General features: G+C 35.7%; 1 pseudogene across 1 annotated transcript in view; it reads left to right on the top strand.

Moving 5' to 3' along the window:
* Nucleotides 1-6,951, top strand: part of LOC146004473 (cullin-1-like) — a 53,318-nt pseudogene extending 46,367 nt beyond the window's left edge. Inside the window, exon 7 of the transcript XR_014443929.1 lies at nucleotides 6,597-6,951. The product of XR_014443929.1 is annotated as a cullin-1-like (transcript). The remainder of the gene's footprint in view (nucleotides 1-6,596) is intronic.
* Nucleotides 6,952-7,284: the final 333 nt, after the last annotated feature.

The following is a 7,284-nucleotide window of genomic DNA, read 5'->3' on the forward strand; positions in this document are numbered from 1 at the left end:
ATTTAGATAAATTAATAACTGGCAGAAGGCAGCGTTAAAATTTTCGAGAAAAATATGTAAGAAATTATCGAAGGGTCATAATTAGATGTCTGATGACCAACGCCATGTCACTGTCATTTGCTACAAATATTGCTCATGTGCAACATTTGATGGATTTTTTATTGGCGGTTTTATGGGTTGAGTGAAAAAGTGCCATTTTTGGGACATATATGGCAATGCTAGCAGGTCGAAATGTTGTCAACAGATGCACGCCACATGTACCTAAGTATTGGCAGAGAAGATTCCTGCAGGTAAAACAGCGACAGTGAAAAATCAGGCGAGGCCAAGCCGGCTCAGTGGTTAGAGCAATGGCACAGTGTATCAGAGACCCGTGTTCGAGTCCTGGTTGAACCTGCATTTTTCGCTGAAAATTTCTACGTTGATATATATTGTTGAAAATCAATTCTCAGATGTTTTCAGCAAATTAACAACATTTTTTAAAATAATGTAATTGCTTTTATTTGGATACATATTAACATAAATTTATTAACCAGTGATAGTGTACGTGATTAGTTTAGTGCAGAAAACCTTGTGTAAATATCTTTGTGGTTTTCATAATATACATTTTCAAAGTTTGGGTTGTGCGACTTTTGAAACACACTGTAGTTAGCACAATTGCTAGTAGGTAGTTTCCGGGTGCCTGATTTTCAGAGCTGGTGCCTAGCTTTGAAGATTTTTTTCGAGCACTGCTCAAGCGATCATGTCATCATTATATCAGGTGCAAATGACTTAGCCAGAAACTAAGGAAATAATGTGATGAAAGCTCTAACAGGTAAATTGGAACATCTTAAACACACTAATGTAATAGTTGCAACCAACCCCACCAACATGACCACACTGAGGAATCTTGTGTGAACAAAGCAATAAAGATAACCAACAAAAAAATAATCATCCTAACCAAGGTCTTTCCAAATGCAAAAATACTAGCACTCCATACAGTGCAAAGAGCATACCATACAAATCATGGCATGCACCTAAAGAAGGGTGGAAAGAGACTAATCTCTTCATCAATTCTGAACATGGTGAACAAAAGCACTGATGAGAATCCCGTGCCCATTCCCCTTCACTGGAACGATAGCAACACCCACAAAAATGATACGCAGATGTCTGTTACCGGAGAACATCCCAAGAGGAATCAGAAATTGTCCACAGAATTGCCTTGCGCAAGCAGTGATTATGAATCGGTGCACTCTCTTAAGGAAAAACCGGAAAGTGAAGTGTGTGAAGTGCAGTATGATACTAACGTCGTAACTCCAAACAAAAATGATGATAAGGTAAAAGGTGAAGAAAAAATTAGTGTCAGGGACACAGACATGCCTTTGAAAAGGAATATAAAAAAGCCAATCAAACTAAGGGACTCTTTTTTATGGTAAGTGAGAGTAAAAAAATGAGCAAAAATAACACTTTCTTAAAAATTATGCATAACAATGTTCAATCCATTACCAACAAATTAGATCAGATAATAATATCTCTAGAGGAATTACAACCAGATGTATTTACTGTAACTGAATGACTAAATGAAGAACAAACAGAATTCTGTAGGTTAAAAGGGTACAAATTGATCTCATTCTTTACAAGAAAAGAGTTCAAAAGTGGTGGTATAGGCATATTCATTAAAGAAAAACTAATTGGATGGAAACAAATACACTGGTTAGAATCACTATGCACCGAAAAGGTCTTTGAAGTAGCAGGTATGGGAATTGATATGGGAAATTTATCTGTGAAGATAATAACCGTATACCGTTCTCCAAATACTGACGTATGACTCTTTTACCAAAAGCTAGAAATCATGTTAACAAAAATAACAAAATCGAATTGTAAAATCATTATCCTAGGAGATATTAACATTGACCTCCTCAGAGCAATAATAAAAAAAAACAGAATTCATTGATCTCCTTAGGTCCTATGTACTCTCACAGATAATCACAGATCCACCTAGAATAACATGTAACTCCGAAAGTCTAATACATCATGTTATCACCAATCTCCCCTCTGACACAATACAGGCAGAAGTGATACACAACTTAATATCTGATCACACAGCACAAATTGTTGAAGTTAGTATAATCAAACCACATTACAACGCATAGAAAACCTATACAAATAGAAAGCCGAAACATGAGGGAAGACAACGTAAACTATTTGTTACACCTGTTAGGTAAAGAAAATTGGGCTCTAGTATTTCAAGAAAGTGAAACCGAAAACATATGGGAGAAGTTCATGACCATACTAACTTACTTCATAAATCTTGCATGCCCCTTAACAATAAAGCATGTTCAACCAAACAAAAAAACAAAAACTTGGGTCACAAATGAAATAATACACAAGGATATTTATGACAAAATGTGCATAACTAAGGAAAACAAACTTTGTGAGTCATATAGAATATAGAAAAATGAATATAAAAAACTAATAAAAGATTAAAAATCCAAACACCTCAAAGATAATATCAGAAATACGAGTAATAGTAATACATCGAAGGCAATTTGGAATATCATAAATGAGCAAAGAGGCAAAAAACCCAATAAGCGTAATGAAAATGCCATATTATTTGAAAATGAAATAGAAATAACTAACCCTAAACACATTGCGGATACATTCAATAAGTATTTCTCAAACTCCTATGTAAACTGTCCCATTGACCCCAAAAGTGTACAAACAATTAAAATTGAATGAAATACTGTACTGAACTCCATTTATCTAGATGAAATACCTCAAATGAACTAGAAACTACGATAAAAAAATTAAATAATAAGAAATCAGCAGGTCCAGATGGTTGGTCAAATCATCTAATTAAAAAATGTTCTCAATACATTACATTACCACTACAGTATGCTATAAATGCCTCTATCAATAGTGGAATTTTCCCAAAAGTACTGAAGAAAAGTATAATCAAACCAATACTCGAAAAAGGACTGGAGACAGAAATAAAAAACTATAGTCGTATAACGATCACATCATCTTTCTCAAAACTGTTAGAGAAAATCATTTGTAATAAAATATATATGAATTCTGTGCCAAATATAACATAATTAGTCCACTACAAAATTGTTTCCAAAAGGGTAAATCGACAAGTACAGCTACTTCTCAATTTATTGAGATAATTGTAGATGCATTAGAAGATAATTTGATACCCTGTGCTATTTTCCTGGATCTGTCCAAAGCCTTTAACTGCTTAGACCACTCTATGCTCATGCAAAAAATATACAATCTTGGCATTAGAGGAAACACGTACAAACTGCTGATAAAATCTTTTCTCATGGATAGACCACACTACACCCAGATACTCCATACTGAAAACTCTGTGGTTCACAAAATTATATCTGACACTGAATATGCAAAAACAGGAGTCCCTCAAGGCTCCATACTAGGCCCGCTACTGTTCATACTATATACCAACTACTTACCCACCCCAGACAATACAAATATTTTAACATACGCAGATGACACAACCATAACTTGCAATGCAAAAACACAAGAACAATTAGAAAGACAAACCTACATATCAGTAAATATAATAACTCAGCACTTAAATTCATATATCTTGAATGTAAACTATCAAAAAAAAATTATATGGCTTTCAATCCTGGAAATAAACCAAATTTTGATAATATAAACTTACAAATAGATAATAATGAAATCAATAATGAAAATCCAGTTAAATTTTTAGGTTTAGTTATTGATGACAAATGAAGATGGGCATATCATATTGACCATGTATGAAAAAAAGTAGGGAAATCTTATATCTCCTAAAACTCCTAACACAATGTCATGTGTCTGAAATAAACACAAATCTATACTATGGACTTGTATATCCATACCTAGAATATTGCATAATAGCATGGAGAGGAGCTGCGCAGGAATACACTCAAAGATTGCTTACTCTACAGAAAAGACCAATACAGTATATGTTCAAAATACCAATTAGAAACTCATGTAGAGAATAATTTAGAGAAAATAAAATTATGACCATATATTTGCTATATATTTATAAAGTAATTGAATATGTACTAAAACACTGTAAATTAGATAAAAATTCGACTGTCCATCAGCACAACACACGTCAAAAAGAGAACTTCCACATGCAAGCACACAGACTTTCTCCTTCAGACAAATCACCTCATGTTGCATGAATAAAATACCATAACAAACTTCCCACACACATCAAAGAAATTACAAATACTCACAAGAAACTGAAGGCAATTAAACAGTATTTAACAGATATACCTCTATATAATCTCAATGAATTTAAATAGTTAAACTGGATTAGTAAATTGAAGCATTTAAATTATTTTGATATTGTATGTCTCTTATAATTGGATTTTCTCTTTTACAAGTTTAGTATGTAACACTTATAACTGTTTAACCCATATGCTTTATTTGTATTTTTGTGTTTGCATTTTGTTCTTTTCATTGTAATCCTACTCCATTTGTAATATTTAGTACAAGGTAGAATCAAAAAGTAAGGTAACAAGTGCCCTGAAAATGTACAACGATATGCTAGTAACTTTTTTTTGTGTGTGTGTGTTGTAGGTATTGATGGATAGTATCCCTGGTGACCGCTAGAGAGCAGCATGGTGACACAGTTGCAGAGAATCGAAGTTCGAAGATGGCAGGGTTACTGGAAACATTGTCAAATGTGGAAGTGCGAAGTGTGATCAGGTTTTTGCATGCGATGGGGAAGAAACCAGTCGAGATCCATCGGGAACTTGTGGAGGTGTATGGAAACAACGTGTTATCCAGGAAACAAGTGTGGTGTTGGTGTAAGGAGTTTGAAAATGGTAGGACTGACATTAATGATGATCAGCGAAGTGGCAGACCGTCAACTTCAGCTACCGACCAGAACATTTGTCAGGTGGAGGAAATGATTAGGGAGGATAGGCAAATCACACTGTCACACATTGCAGATGCACTGAACATTTCTTATGGTTCTGTGTACAGTATTGTGCACAACACGCTTGGCTACCGCAAAGTGTGTGCACATTGGGTACCAAGAAATCTCACTGATTATGACAAAGGCAGACGAATGGGCATGAGTCTGAACCACCTGATCTGTTATCAACAAGAAGGGTCGTCATTTCTGTATCGCATCATTACGGGTGATGAGACACCTGTGCCATTGTGGACACCGGAATCCAAATGTTCCTCCGTGATGTGGAAACATCCATCATCGCCCCCATCCAAAAAGTTTAAAACAGTAACATGTGCAAGGAAAACAAAGGCCACGATCTTTTGGGACCACCTTGGTGTGATTCACCTGGAATTCCTTCCACGTGGTACCACTGGCAATGCTGTGACTTACTGCCAGACATTGGACAGATTGAGAGAGGCCATACGTCGGAAACGACCTGGAGCACTCGGGGAGGGTGTATTGTTGTTACATGACATCGCTCGACCTCACACAGCGCAGCTCACCCGTGACCATGTCACACGTTTCCACTGGGAGGTTTTGGAACACCTCGCATACAGCCCTGATCTTGCACCCAGCGATTTCCATCTGTTCGGACCAATGAAGAAGCATCTTCGAGGACGACACTTCAACACAGTGCAAGAGGCACAGGATGCAGTGAAAACCTGGTTGGACAGCCTTGACACTGATTTCTTCACTCGTGGCATTGATGCATTGGTCACCCGCTGGAACACGTGCTTAGACAAATATGGTGACTATGTGGAATATTAGTGTGCAGTGTCATGTATACCCTGTCACAGTTTAGGCTACCACGACATAAAGGTTTCTGTGGAAAAAAACTTGTTACCTTACTTTTTGATTCTACCTTGTATTTTATGATGTTTTCAACACTCGGATATGGGTCTACGGAAATAAAAAAATATTATTATTATTATTATTATTATTTGCATATTTTGCTAGTTTTTAGTACATATAAATCCTCTCTCTACTTATATTTTACTGAGTGAGTTACATGTAAGTTTATAAATATCAGACAGGAAGTCCTAGTAATGAATATTTTATCTCTATTCTTTCTTACTTTTAATCCAGTTTTATTCATAATGCCTGATAATAATTAATTTAGTTTGATTTATATTCATGTTTGTGCAATAAAAGATGTGGTTTTATAATTGTCTCAATAATGTAATTTTATAACATTGGAAATCTTGCAGTTAAAGTTAGTAATTCGTTTACACTATTATTTCATTTGAAATTTGGCTTCTTGTCAAAAAATTAATTTGTAACCGAAATATTATTTGTCTGTATTGAGCATTCTAAAACAACGTTGAAAAGAGCTTTCAGACCGAAGCGACATGGGGCTCATCTAGTCTGTAGAAAAGCATTTACTGCACAGTTCAATCAGCATGTGCAGCTTGTTTCATGGCCTCGGTATGAAAGGTATTTCTGAAGGCAGATATCCAAATGACACATGTAGCATGTTACTTTGGTCTGAATACTCCCTGATGTGTGTGTTCAAAAGTGCATGACAGTACTTATCACGGTTTTTCTCTTTATAATGATGTTTCCATAGTTGTGGATCACACAATTTTGCCTAATTTGCACTATATTCAGTGTTCATCAATATAGAATGTTCACTTTCTGATTGCAGCAAGAAACTGAGGGTAAACATTAATATTCCAATTGAAAATGAAATGAAAATTGAACAGAAGACCACCCACAAGGACACTGAGGAGGATAGGAAACTCCTCATCCAGACCGCAATTGTTCGAATCATGAAGATGAGGAAGGTTCTGAAGCACCAGCAGCTTGTGGCAGAAGTCCTAAATCAGCTGTCAGATATACTAAATTTTGCTGTTTTGTGTGCGAATGGGACAGCAGGGACAAGAATAATAATTACATCAAAGAATGACCAAAGCGTGAATCACATAGGCCTGGACAGAAAAATGTTGTATATCCCTTACTAGTCAAGTCACATGTGATTCTTCTTCCTCCACTTCATATCAAGTTAGCTTTTGAAAAACTTAGTTAAGTTGATGGACAAAAATTGTGTTGCTTTCATTGTTTGAAGGAAAAATTTCCATGTGTAAGTACACTAGAATAAAGGAAGGGATTTTTTGTGTGTTTTGCGTTCCCGTTTGTAACTCTTTGTTGGTAACTCGAAGACACCGTTCACACCTCGAGCCTCTGCCGAAGTTAAAGTACTGATGACGTTCTACAGACTTTTCAGAAACCCCACAAGCTTCCGTCAGTTTTTGTACTTGTGCAAAGTTGTTCTTCTTTGCTTCTTCGTTATATGCAAGATTTCTGAAAAAGTTGTAAACGTTTCGAAGGATTAT

This window comes from Lepisma saccharinum, chromosome 21 (genome assembly GCF_977018435.1).
Source record: "Lepisma saccharinum chromosome 21, izLepSacc3.1, whole genome shotgun sequence".
NCBI classification, from domain to species: Eukaryota; Metazoa; Arthropoda; class Insecta; order Zygentoma; family Lepismatidae; genus Lepisma; species Lepisma saccharinum.